Source organism: Rousettus aegyptiacus, unplaced genomic scaffold (assembly GCF_014176215.1).
Source record: "Rousettus aegyptiacus isolate mRouAeg1 unplaced genomic scaffold, mRouAeg1.p scaffold_m13_p_4, whole genome shotgun sequence".
Lineage (NCBI taxonomy): Eukaryota > Metazoa > Chordata > Mammalia > Chiroptera > Pteropodidae > Rousettus > Rousettus aegyptiacus.
The window spans coordinates 71,363,162-71,377,676 of NW_023416307.1; the positions used below are offsets into that span (position 1 = coordinate 71,363,162).

The following is a 14,515-nucleotide window of genomic DNA, read 5'->3' on the forward strand; positions in this document are numbered from 1 at the left end:
CTTCTTTCTGATTTATTTCTAGATTTCTGTCCTCGATATTATTGACCCTTTCCTCCATTTGATCAACTCTATTTCCCAAGCTTGCTATTTTATTCTTCTCTCCTTTAGTGTGTTCGTCATCTCTAGAAGTTCTGTTTGATTCTTTTTGAAGGATTTAATCTCCTTGCTAAAAAAAAATTCATTCTACTCATTGTTTTTTTTTAATTCTTGAAATCATTGATATGAATTATTTTGGATCTCACTGAGTTTTTTCAGAAGTACCATTTCAAATTCTGTCATTTAAGTCACATATTTCTATGTCTGTAAGCTTATTTTCTGGAGATTTTTCTCTTGCTTTCTGAGACGCCTTGTCACATTGGTTGTTCATGGTATTTAATGGACTATTTCTTCACCCGGACATTAAAGGAAGTGTATTCTGCTTTTTTTCCAATACGATTTATTATATAAAGGTCTCTCTTTATTCTGCTGCAAAGAAGGCGTCATTTCTTTTGGTTTCTAGCAGGTGACATCTAAGCCTCTTGGATTCCTGCTTTACATAAAGTTTTAATAATGCCTTTTTTCTCCTTATAGATATTCAATCATGCTTGCTACCTTCAGTCTCAGTTCTTGTTAGTATTAGCGACAGTTTCCGTAGTGTTTGCTCAGATTTCCCTGGAGTTCCGCTGTGTTTGGTCTTAGAGGATATGGGGAGAAGGGCTTTCTGGAACTGCAGCTGGTAATAATCAACTGTTGCTTGTCTGCCATCCCTGCTTCTCTGCTGTCCCCACTTCTCTGCTTTCTGCTCTGACGCCTGGGCACTGCCCCGGCTACATGTAGCTCACATATTTCACAGGTAGGGCTGTTCAGAAAACCTGCCACATCTTCTCCCCTCTTCCTCCTCCTGCAGATAACTCCAGCTGCAAGAAGCAGCTTCTTTGTTTCTCCCAGGCCACCGCCCAACTCCCTTGGTTCTGACCTGTGGTAGATCTTATTCACAGATCCCACACTAGATGTGCTGATTTTCAGGTTGGGTGTGTTTTGCTGAGTTTTTGATGTTCAGCTTATTGTTGTTTCAAGAGTAGAAATCTGGGGACATCTCTCACTCTGCCATGCTTCTGATGTCACCATTCTTCTTTTTACCTGTGTAATATTACATTATTTATATATAATATATAATTAACATATATAATGAACATATAGCCCATTTATTAATCCATTTATCTACTGATAGACATCTAGGTTGCTTCATAACTGGACTATTATAAATAATGTTGCAATGAACCTAGGAGTGTATATATCTTTTCCATTAGTGTTTTTACTTTCTCCAGATAAATACCTAGTAGTGAAATTGCTGGGTCATATGATAGTTTTACTTTTAAATTTTTGAGGAAACTCCATACTTTTTTTTATTGTGGCTGTACCAATTTACAATCCCACATTATACAAGGGTTCTCTTTTTGTCACATCCTCACCACACTTGTTATTTGTTGTCTTTTTGATAATGGTCATTCTGACAGATGTAAGGAGATATCTCATTGTGATTTTGATTTACATTTATTTCCCTGATAATTAGTAATGTCGAATATCTGTTCACACGTCTGTTGGCCATCTTCAGGGAAATGACTTTTCAAATTCAAGACACCTCACTCATATAGCTGGCAATAGATAGTGGTCATCTACCCAAGTGTCTACATGTGTCCTCTCCAGCAAGGTGAACTCAGGGTAGTCAGATTTCCTATATAGTAGCTGGTTTCCTCCTGAGCAAGCATACCAGAAGGACCAGAGAGATGTTGTATGACCTTTTCTGATGTAGATTAAGTCTTTAAATAGTTATTAAAATTGAATAAAACACCATTGATTAAGTTTATTCTGCTTTGCTTTCCATGTCTGTGTACCTGAAAAGTGCTTTGAAAATTGTGAAGTATTTCACAGAAATAAAAAAATTTTAAAAAATAATTATTGTATAAAAAGTAAGTCTTATCCCTGTGACAGAATAACTTGCTAAGATCTCAATTTGCATTGTAGTCTTGTATTTTTCCTGTTTTTCCATCAAGGTAGCTTGTATTCTTGTCCTTTGATTTAGGGACATTCTGGAATCAAAGCAATATTTCTTAAAATTTTCTCTATCTTTTATTTTCAAAAGACTTTTTGAGAAAACTGTGTTTGAGGGTAATGAGATAAACCAAGTACTTCTTGAGGTTCAAGTAGGAGAATAGAGCAAAGAGAGATATACATGATGAAGCCCTACTTCTCATTCTCTTATAGCTTTCCAAAGGAGATTACTGATAAACTACTGATAAACTACCATAGTTTATGTCAGGAATTGGCAAACAACAACCCATGAAACAACACTTGTTTTTGTAAATAAAATTTGGGACAACACAGCTATGTCTACTCATTAATATATTGCCTATTGCTGCAAATATAATTGCAAGAGTAGAATTGAGTAATTAGGGCAGAAATCTATGGCCTGTGGCATATTTATAATCTAAACATATTTGCTCCTGGTCTATGTAAATGGCACCTCCTAGAATTGAGTTGCACAAAACCTGCACAATCCTGCACAGCCCTGAAACTACAGCTCCCTGGTAAAAATTATCATCCTTACTGGGGTTTCAATGGGATCAAATTCATGAGACTATAAAGGATACATTCTTAAAGAAAATAACATTATGACTTTCATACAAATATAAAATGAATACATCAAGGATTTTATTTAACTCTGTAATTAATAAGAGAACCAGTAAGATATTAATTAATTAACTGAAACCAGAAATTTGACTTTCAGAGATTTCTATTTTCTGACAAAATTAATTTGCATTGCCATGTATAAGAATCATTTGCTTGCTATGCACAGAAAACATTTGCATAATTATTAGTGTTCTATAATTTAAATTCTGTCTCTACAGAGTTGTAGGATAACCTGTTCAACAACAAGATCAGAAACAGACATGTGGATGAGCTAGCTGGGATTCCTAATAAATTACAAAGTATTGCACAGTTTTCACCTATGGGACCAAAGGCCACAGAGAAACCCCACAAATATCTTCCTTTTTTATATCCCTTAGAACATTCATATAACCTAAAGAAAACTATATAAAGACTGAGACTAAACTATTTTCCAAGCAGGTGTCTGGGTCTCAGATTCAGAATAAATCTGATTTACAGAAAATAAAGTATGTTGATATTTCTTGTGTCTCTGGGTTTCTGGAATAAAATTCATTTCTTTTATATTCGAGTTTCTTGAGAACAAAGGCCTTGTCTAACCTACTTCTGTTTTCTTAGACCTGACACCAGATAAGTAGGAGATCAGAAACTATTTGCTGAATGAATAGAATGAATGCTAAGGAACAAGATAAAATTAGATATCTTACATAGTTAAATAAAACTTCAAAGGGGAGACATCGCTAACTATGAACTAAATCACATTGTACTATGCAAATTCTAACCTGGGTTTACTATGGCCTGTGTGAGAAAAAGAGCAAAAAGAATCTGATATGGAAACCCAGAGATTGCAGAGTGATCCTTGAATCTACCTGTTTTCTAAGGAAATCAATAGAGAAAAGAGCCTCAAACAGAAAATTATTTTCTCTTGTAGGAAAAATATTTTCTCTTGTGGGAAAAATATTTGTGCTTCACTGAAAAACTATGCTTTGTCTGGGCTCTTAAGAATACTCTCAGGATTATCTGATTCTAGTCTTTTACTGTCTTGGAGTTTTTCTGTAAAGCAAAGATAAGAAGTAACAATGCAAAATAACTTTTGTCTATTGACATGCAAATTGTATTCTGCCCAGTAGAGGTTTGATTGATTTCCCTTCCTTTTGCCTCCATTTGCACATTCATTTAGATATTTCTGATATGTAAATGTGTCTGTTTCTTCAGATTCTCTTTTGAACCAGTTATCTGATTGGTACCCTCATTAGTTAATGAATAGAATAAAATCTTTACACCTGTTCATTTTTATTTCTATGAGAGTCATGATTTTAACCTTTTTTAAAAATTATCTTTTAATACTCTCCAAAATAGAATTAGTTTTAGGAGAAAATGGATATTCAATTCAAAACATGGGGAAAAGGAGAAAAAAAAAGAGTGAAAAGGGGATACCAAGCTGTTAAAATTAACCAGGAGTTGAGTTTGGAATAATTATTAGTGTGCTGTAAGGATGCCTTTAAACACTTATTGCCATAATACATGATGCAAGTCCATTAACATAGCAACAGTATTCAGACAATACTCTGAAAACTGTCTGTTGATACGTTTTTTAAATGATGTACCTCACTGTCTTCATTAAAAGGTCAAGATGAAAGTCGAGATGAGTCTAATCAAATGTCAATTTTCTTTTTCTGTTTACGTTTATTTCCTACTTTCTCTGTGTGTTAAATATCAGCGCAAAAATTGCAATAGTGTTAAAACATGTAGATGTTATAGGGCTCAGTTATCCAATTTTAATCTAGTAAGTCATTTCCTCTGGGCTTTCTTTTCCAGGTGAGTCATTAGAAGAGACCACTTCCTCCAGGACTGTCTGACTTAACCTTCCTCAGAAGATAAAAACCAGTGGGATAGCCTCAAGTTTAGGTAGCAAAAATCTTACTGAGTCAAGAGAATCTGATACAAGATAGTTATCATTTCTCAACTCTGGAATGCTACTGCACTGTGAATTCTCCCGGGAGACTAAAAGGAGTCTCCAGGGATAGATACCGAAAGAGCTTCCTTCTAAATTATAATTCGTTGGGCTCTGTGGAAAATAAATTCATGCTGGGAGAGAACCACTCATTTGGTTAATAAATAACAGTCTCTCCCCAGAAACTAGATCATTCATTGTTTGGGGAAGAAAATTTTAGAATTCAATATGAGAGAAAATAAAAGGAAAGATAACACATGATTTCCTTGGAGGTTTTTTCAGGCTCTAAAACAACACATTATATGCAAGAAAACACCAAATGTTCTCCTATATTCACACAATAATCCTGGTTGACTATTACTTCTTTATAAAGCTGCATTAGTAGGGGAAAAAGTTACAGGCTTTCACCAGCAGAGGGGAATGCTGTCCTAGAAAAAAACATGCGATCTCCTTGTGCCCATTTTTTTTCACCGTAATTTATCTGTGGTGTAAGAGCCGAATGTTTCTTCCTCATTTTTTTCATTTATAGAATGTCTAACAGCAGAGAACTTGCTATTCTATGCTTAGAGCATCATTGTTTTGCAGGAGCAGGAAAAAGAATGTGGGAAGCTATGAGAGGAGAGTCATCTGGGAGGTATCAGGCTTTGGAAAGAGGATCTTTCTTTACATATTCAGCACTCACTCCTTAAACCCCGCCAGTCCAAAGCTCATTCTGGAATCCCCATGCTCCTCATTGGCTCCTCCCCATGGGACACTATTAGCTGTTCTCAATCAATAGAAACTGCTAATGGGTGGTATTCATAATTTGTGCTTCAGGAACTATGGATTTTAAAACACCTAGCTGTTATCTACTTAATATCAACATAACCTGATGGCTTTCTTTTCCAACATTTCTAACACTGTAAAAGATTAAGAAACTGATTTCATGAAGGGAAGCTGTATCCTGCAGTGGAATTACACAGGAAGTCTTATGGTGCTGAATGAATGGAAGGATCCATTTTCTTATGAGACACTAGGCTTGAAAAATCTCCCTGCCGAACCTGCTTTAAATCTCCTCCATAGTCACTATTAGTCATGGAAAAAGAAAATGGAGTCTCTCCAGCAGAACACCAGGATAGCACCCTCAGGTTACAGAGAGATGGAGAAGGGCCACATTATCCAGACATCTTCAGAGCTGATAGAAAGAGTGAGACAGAGAGAAAGAAAGAGGATAGGAGGGAGGGAGAAAAAGATAAAAAGGGAAAGGAAAACAACAAAAGGCTGGCTATCTGGTTAAAAACTCTTAGGAGGAATGGGTTTGACACCAGAACCCATTGTATGTTCTTTATGTTTTGCTGCATATAGATATCATGTAGCAGTTCAAGTCCAATCAAGAGTCAGAAGCCACACAGTGATTTAAACAGAGAAAGTTTAATGTAACGGACTATTAAACAATGATCAAAAAGTGGCTATAATATATTTTTAAAACTATATATGGAACCCCAGGGCTGAAAGAGAGAGTACCTAAGGAAGGCCAAATTTAGAACCGAGACCTCTTCCCCAAGGCTGAGTTTAGATCTCATTTGAGAAGATGAAATTGCAGCACATTGGATGGTAGAGAAGTTTGATGGTTTGCCTGGACCAGATCTGCTCTGCAGTTACTGGGCAAGGAAGGAAGCAATCTTCTGGGGCATTGGCTTGCCACAGTCAGCCTCTCTGACATACATAGAGCGCCTTCCAGGCACAGGTAGAACACAGGTGCGCCTCGGCTAGTGGATTGGGACATGAGTGTGCTGAGAGTGGAGGTGCCTATGGGGGCAGGATGCCTGGAGTTCACAGTGTCTATGTCAAGAAGGATGTAGGAAAGTAATCACCAAGCCAAGCTGGAACTGCAAGTTGTGGAGGGCTCACAGGTCTGGCCCCTGGCTGGGGCAGAGTACGCCCCGCATTCTCACACACACATTTCTCACTGACTCTGCCAACACTGAAAACAGATCTCTTTCCTCCTTGCTAGATCCTTCTAACACCCTCTACCGAGAAAGCTAAATATCATGCTCACTGTAAAGAAAGATATTTCCAGGAATTCCATTCTTTATAACAGAGCAAATATTTGGAGGGTAAATTTGGAGCTGAGAGGCAATAAACTGATAAGTGACACAGATGATAAGAAGCTGTGTGTAATTAAATACAGACTGTGAGTGATAATCCTCAAAAAAGCATTTTTATATTTCTAAATGCAAACATATATTTTTTTATTCCTAAAGTTCTAAAATCAAGGAATACTCCAGGTATTGTTAAATAAATTCTTGGGCTGGATGGATTCTAATCAACCATTAAAACTAAAATTCTGGAGTCTAGCATGCCACGTAATAAGTCTACTCGAGTGAGCTCCATTGTGCTTTCATATTATCTAATGCCATAATAACCCTCTAAGACAGTTGTCAAAATCACTATTTTGAACATATAGAAGGGTATTGGGCTCAGGGAAAGTTAATTCTATGATGATAGGGCTAGAAAATGTTTCACTGAGAAAAAGTTAAAAGGGTTTCAAAATACTTTTAGTATTTATTTCTGGTTTGTTAAAATAATTGAAGACTTTCTAAACATGAGAGAATAAAATGATCCAGGATTAAAAGCACAAAGGAAAATAATCTACAGAAAGAAAGTGATAGTGGGTAGGAATGAATAAGAACTAGATTTTAGAACTAGACTGCCGAGGTTGAAATCACTGTTCTGCTACATGTCAGTGATGCAATCTTGAGCAAGGTACTTACCCTCTCTCTAACTCAACTTTCTCACTTTTAAGTTGTAGGTGGTAATTATGATGTCTCTCTCAGAGAGATGTTGGGAGGCTAAATGAGTAAACATATGTGAAGTACTGAGAACAGAGCCAGGCACAGAGTCAGTGCTATGTAAGTGTGCCTCGTCTTCAGGTTAATCATGTACAACAGAAGTAGTGTGCAAAATTGAGAGACAGATTCTGAAGAGTGAGATTAAGACCATGTTAAGAAATTGGAAATCAGAAGATTGACAAAAATAAAAGCACATATTTAGAAATTCCACTTTGCTAGACAGTGTGAACCAATACAGGTCCTTCCATAAATAGTTTAGTAAAGAATTTTGAAGGAAGTTAAGCATCCTACACTTCCTACAAAATAAGAAAGTGCTTCAGCAGATAGGAGGATTCTGTTGTTTTCTCTGGAAGAGCAGAGGTGGCTACTTTGTGCCTACTCAAAGTCATAGCCATATGAAATGGGGTGCAGTCAAGTTTGGATAAGAAACTTTACAACACAGATTATTTATATTTATAGGGGTTTTCACGTGTTTTTATGTGTTTGATTGGTTAATTGGTTGGTTGGTTTTAGTATATTGGCTCCTAACATTGAAGATAAATAAAGATAAATGTCAGAATTGGTCAATAGGTGCAGCCTGAGGCCAGGAGAGGGCAGTCACAGAAAACGGCCCACACAAGCCTCTAGAGACTAAGAAATGAAGGGCAAAATTTAAGGAGCATCTAGTAGAGGCAGAGTCTCCTGCTGCCCTGGATCATGGTCATTTTGCAATAAAATGTTATTATTTTATAAAGCCTATCAGGCATTTTTAAAAGACCATCTTATACTGTTAATACCATTTCCAAGGCTTCTTACTGGGACTTACATTGTTGGTTTAGAATTTGCAAGTCATCTAAACTTCTCTCACACAGGAAAAGTAGTCATCTGCAATTCCGATCAAATAAATCTACTCCTGTCTTGATCTCAATGAGCATATTATTTGTATTCATTTCTGTTTATTAGATGAATGACTTATGTTCAAACATTTTGCATCTAGCAGTTAACATTTTTAGGCAAATATACTCATTTCCTAATATTTTTATTCACTCTAAGTGTCCAGCTGTTTCAATTGGAAATTTCATGGTGTGGCCCAACAATAATAAGATACATTCCTACTTAGAACTTCTATTGAATGACAACAAAATTGCACGTGTTGCTTGTGAAAATAATTGGAATGTGTCATGCTTTCTTTCTTAGGCAGCCTCATTTTCTAGAAAGCAAATGAGTGGAATACAGGTCCTGCCTTTAATTTTTTCAATCCAATATACTTGAAATGATTGCATAGTCTTGCATTCTACTACCAGAATAACTCCATCAACTGTCTTACTGCTCATTCTGTAAAAATATTACAAAGAGGGTGTTGTTTTTTTTTTTTCTGGTGCATGTCCATGCATCAACTTTTGTTCACTTCTGTTTTTCAATTTTTCCCTAAAATTCCATCCTTTTAAATTTTTTAAATTCTGTCTATTTATATTCTGTCTATTTATAATCTTGTATCCCAATAAGATTATATATTAATAACAATGTATGTTATACATATTAAAATAATCTTACTTCTTTCTGCATTACTAGGATAATATAAATACTTATATTTATTTTTGTTTATTAAAACAGCTTATCTCAGGGATCATTCTATTGGATAATCAGAGAATATTACTTGTATATATAAAACCCCAATAAATAAATCACAGATACTGATAGATAGTCCAAATCTAAGCTCCTACTTTTCATGTATTTAATTGCCCTTTGTTCACCAAAATGGTAAATGTCAATAAATGGTACCAATTATTATTCCATAGACTCAAAATCTAGCCAAATTCAGGGATAGGGTGGGTACTTACATAGAATATCAGTAACTCTCCTGAGTACATGCTACAATTTGAGAACATTTGTAAAGAAAATACGTTAGCATTACAGTTGTTAATATCATGGTGAAAAGACATCAGAGGAAAGAGTGTGAAAGCAGGACTTCAAATAAGTAGAAGAGGAAGTCAAATTGCAGGGGCTTGGGGGTTTTTGTTTGTTAGGTTAGTTGGCTGGGTTTTTTGTTTGTTTGTTTGTTTGTTTGTTTTGGTTGTTTTGTTGTTGTTGATTTTAGAAGATTGCTGCCCATTAAACCACAACCAATCAGTAAAGGCTTAGGTTTCCCAATCATCCATCCTCTCTCCCACCCTAGGCTCCTTCCCCAGAAGTAAGAACCACACTATATCTCTGCCTCCAGTTTGTCTTTCCTAAAGTCTCACAACTAATACATGTCAAAAGAGGATCCGAATCCAGTCCCCCTTGGCCTCAATGTTCTCTTACTGGCCTTTAGTTCTATAATATAAATTCCCAGTGTGTGGTTGGCCTGGAAAATACAATGCAACTACCACCTCAGTCCCCTATCTGAAATTCTGATATCCAAAAAGCTCTAGAAACTTAAAGTTGCTCATAAGTTCATAGTAAATTCATCTTGTGGTAAATCTTACCTGAATTGGCAGAATGATATCTATCACCTTTATTTATACCACTTGGTGTGAATATTTACACATTTCACTAGGGAAATGTTAACGTGTTTCATTACTGTTTTCGGGCCCTTGCTGTGGGTATGTATTGAGATACCGTATAAGCAGGGCAGTCACACAAAGGCCCCATACCTAGAAAGGTCTTGTTCTCAGCTTAAAGGTCTGATGTCATCATTTTGAAATCTTTAATAATTTGTGAATGAGGTCTTGCATTTTTTTATTATGCACATATCCCTGAAAATTATATAGTTAGTTCTGAATATAAGCACTGTAGTATCTTTCTAAAATCTTAAAAGTTATGAATTTTAAAACACGTCTGACTCTAAGGGCTTTGGTTAAGGGACCTGGTCTACTGCACTATCAGTATTTCTGCAATTAATACTAACACTGTAGATTGAATGTCTTCTGTAGGCAAATGATCTTCTAAGCATTTTATACATTAACTATAACCCTACGAGGTTCATATTTCTTCCTACATTTTAAAAATTTGAGTAAAGTAAGATTCAGAAAGTTACCCTAACGTTTTTAAGGTCATCCAGCTAGTAAATGGCAGACCGGAATTAAACTAAGTTTTTCTGATTCTGAAATTTATAAAAGAATATTTACTATTCTTAGAGGTAGGTGCAATGGAAATATTAGTACAAACCATATAAGAATGCCAATATTCAATCATCTTAATGTAGAAAAATGGCTATTTCATCTGACCTAATACGTATGAATGACTACTTGTAAAATATAAGCCCCCTTGATTTCATTCATCTTTTATTTTAGTTTAAAGTAAAGACCAAACTAGTCTTTCTGCTAAAATAAATAAAAAGCTATAGTGAAGTCAGAAGAAAAATTTATGTAGTCCAATTTAAAACAAGTTACATATCTCAGCCAGTCTCTCCAGAGATGACATCACTGCTCCTAAATGGGGAGGACCAGTCACATGGGAAACTCTGCTTTTATTGTGATCAGCTGCAGATGATCAGTAAGGATGACCTCATCCGCAGCTGGGGAGATTTGACCTTTGCCCCTTTAGGCATGTGAAGCAGAAAAAAAATGCTTCAGAGTCTAAGGAATGTAAAACAGACAAGCATCCTTCAGCCTGGCAGAGTTTATCAAGCATGTGTTGAGTGCAAATGCTCAGACTGAGACATGATGTAAAAGCCATTAAGAGAAAGAACAGTGAGTAGCCTGGAATTTGGGTGGGTCCTTTGGCGTTTCTCGGTAATACTAGAAAAATATATTTCTCATTTTCTAATAATAAAAGGTAGGAAATGGGCCTTTTAAAAACTGGTGCTTTTATAAATTTTTCATAAAGTGATAGTAGAAATTAAATTCTTATTGTAATTAGCTTCTGTGAGAATATCTTAGACCTAATCAAATAAATTAGGTCTAGCAATGATTAGGATAACTGCCTAATTTTTTTTTTTAATTATGACATTCTCTTCAGCTAAATTTTTTTTAACTATTGCAGTGATAGTGAAAATTTCACAATAAGAGCCTGGGTCACATACTCACACACATCCAGGAATGTGTGGAAGTTTAGTAGGGGAAGCTCTCAAAGTCAGCTTTAAAAAAAATGAACTAGTAAAATAAAAAATAAAAAAAACTGTTTCCATTTTCTGGCTGATAATTGTTGATATTTTCTAAATCAAATAGCTTGTGAGAAGCAGGTTTTCTGTGTTTCATTTGCAACTAAGTGGAAAGATGGAAGCCTTCCAGAAGGGTGCTGAAATCTGAAACATGAGAAATATTTCATACAGGTAAAAAAGGCAGTTCATTATTCTAACGTTAAGCTGGGCAGTTACCCAACTTAACAGGCCAACGTCATTATGTTTCCTCAGTGATTTTTATCTTACCTACTGCTTCCCACTCTCCAAGCAGGACGAATCTCATTCCTTCAAGCAGAGAACCTGAGAAAACAGTTGCTGTAAACAAATGTTAGAAAAAAAACTGATTTAGGAGGTTAATGTTGTAATCATTCCCTCCATTTTTATTGTTTTTGTGGTGCTAGTGGTGGTTATTTCGATATTTGTCCAATCTATTTGATAAAATCCTGTTGAAAGTGAAATGTCAATTTTTAAAATAATACTTATATTCCAGCAATATTTTCTGTAAGTAGAGATTAAAATTTTAGAGAGTTTTTCTTGATTATCTTTCAGTAGACCAGATAAAAATAGTCACTTCTATATACCATTTGGGTCCGATGGGCCCTTTTAATTTACATACTATAAATTCATTGTGAATACTTACAGAAGCAAGCATAAAGAAATAGTATAAAACTTTATTACAGAAATAGTTCAATAAGATGTTATACTTTAATGTCATTTCCCCCCACACACCCTGTAGAGATTATTGGATTTATAACTGAATGAAGTAAATGGATAAACTGGTTTATCCATACAATGGAATACTACTACGAATAAAAAGGACTAAACTATTGTTAGCACTCAACAACATAAATACATCTCAAAATAATTGCTCTGAATGAAAGAAACTGGACAAAAAAGAGAAAACATTCTATATGACTCTTCCAGTTATACAAAATTCTTAGAAAACACAAACTAATGTGTACTGACAGAAAGTAGATCAGCAGACACCTGAGGATAAGAAGGGGAGGCAGAGAGGGAAGAGAGAGGTATTATGAAGGGGCAAAGAAAACTCTTTTGGGTGGAGGATGTGTTTGTTATCATAACTGTGGTGAAGATTTCATAGTATATACATATGTCAGAACTTACCAAATTGTATACTTTAAATATGTGCAGTTTACTGCATGTCAATTATATCTCAATAAAGTTATTAACTTTATTAATGAAATTAGGCATGGAAAACCAAAGAGCGAGGTCATGGAGGAACAAGGACTTGCAATCAAGCCTCTGACACTAAAGCCAGCAAAGACAAAAAGGGATAACTCTGCCAAGTGGCAGGCTTGCCAGTTAGAGTGGACCCCTTGACTGGAGAGGGCTGCCTGTGGATTAGGAACTCAATTATGTGCGAGTCAAGGATGTTTCAATAGGGAAGTCTTCTAGGAAAGGATTACTAGTTTGGGGGATTTAATGTGAGGACCTGTCTTACATTTTGACCAGTTTTCTCTGCCAGGCCTCTAAAATCATAATGGTGGCTTTAATTCATCAGAGAAAATAAATATGGATAATTTCATCCATATTTCCTCAACCAGTTTATGGCAACTGAGCAAGTAATTTTATAGGATCAGGAAATAAACGTAGATACCACAGTCTTGGAAAATTCTGGGGAAATCTTAACATTTTGTTTTACAAATAGGGAAACTACTGCGGAGAAAAAACAACAATACATCAGGATGATTGTTTAGAACAGTTTCCCAACTTCAATATCAATGACATTTGGGGTTGGATAATTCTTTGTTGTGGGGGTACCCTGTGCATTTTAAGATGTTTAGAGCATTCATGTCCTCTACTAGATGCCTATAACAACTTACCCCCAGATGTAACAACCAAAAATGTCTCCAGAGATTACCAAATGTGTCTTGAGGTGCAAAATTACCCTCGAATGAGACACTCTGCATCAGATTCTGTCATGATTGACACATATTCGGAAGTTATAAATAAGCAAACAATGAATTCAGAAAAATTATTTGCTTAATATCAAAGATTAATAGACTTTATATGCAAAGAGTTTTTGCAAATTAGTATAGATGTACAACAAAAGAGAAAAACATCAAACCAATAATAATTTTTAAAATCCCAAGTCAGCTTACTCCTGGGAAAGTTTTAAAATTTATATTATTTCCAATCTTAGTCCTCTTTACTGTTCAATGTGTTAGACAAACATTCTCAAAACTCATTGCCTGCAGTATGTAGCATATCAGCCAGTGGTATCAGCTGATCATTTCTCAGCCAATAAACACCTGGTTGCATCAAATCTTTCTCTAGCATTCAAACAACAGTCATCTTTAGATGATGTCAATGTCCCTTATATAAGATCACTTGGAATAAATTTCTTTTAAATATTAATACAGAAATGAAATGATCTTATGTTTCCATTAATCAAATAAAATTCAAGTGATCCTTCTTGATTTCACCTGGACTGCAAAAAATCCAGAACTAAAAGAAAAGCTCAATTATATATCCATGTGAAAAGAATGTGTGAGGGTTAAATTGATATTATTTTTTGTTTGTTTGTTGGCTTATTTTTCTTTTAACTCAAATTTTATACTCTTCTTTGGAATAAATGGGCTTTGTCACAGCTTATAGGTTATTTCTGAGTTGCAAATATTCTCTCCATGTTTTTCCTGTATCCCTTCTTTTCCACCATTCAATCTTGGCTGCCAAAATAAGACAGATGGATAGTTCAAGGACACTTAGTTCTTGCATCTGTAGTAGAAACCTTAACAGCAGACAGTAACTACTCCAGATCTGTCGAATAGATGCAGGTACTCTCTTTTTTGTAATTATTTTCTCCTTAAATCTAAAGTTTTATTGTATACATATATATCAATGCAGGCCTTATTAAAATATTTGGGGGAGGCTGGAAGTGTGTACATAATGAATAAATTAACTAATTTATAAATCTCCTTTTGTTAAAAATGACAGTAGATAGAAGTTCTAATCCTAAGGGGGAAAAAAGTGCTGTAA

At 35.2% G+C, this 14,515-nt stretch overlaps 1 pseudogene; it reads right to left on the reverse strand.

Annotated features, from left to right (window-relative positions):
• Positions 1 to 14,179: 14,179 nt before the first annotated feature.
• Positions 14,180 to 14,313, reverse strand: LOC118602346 (annotated as a pseudogene).
• Positions 14,314 to 14,515: the final 202 nt, after the last annotated feature.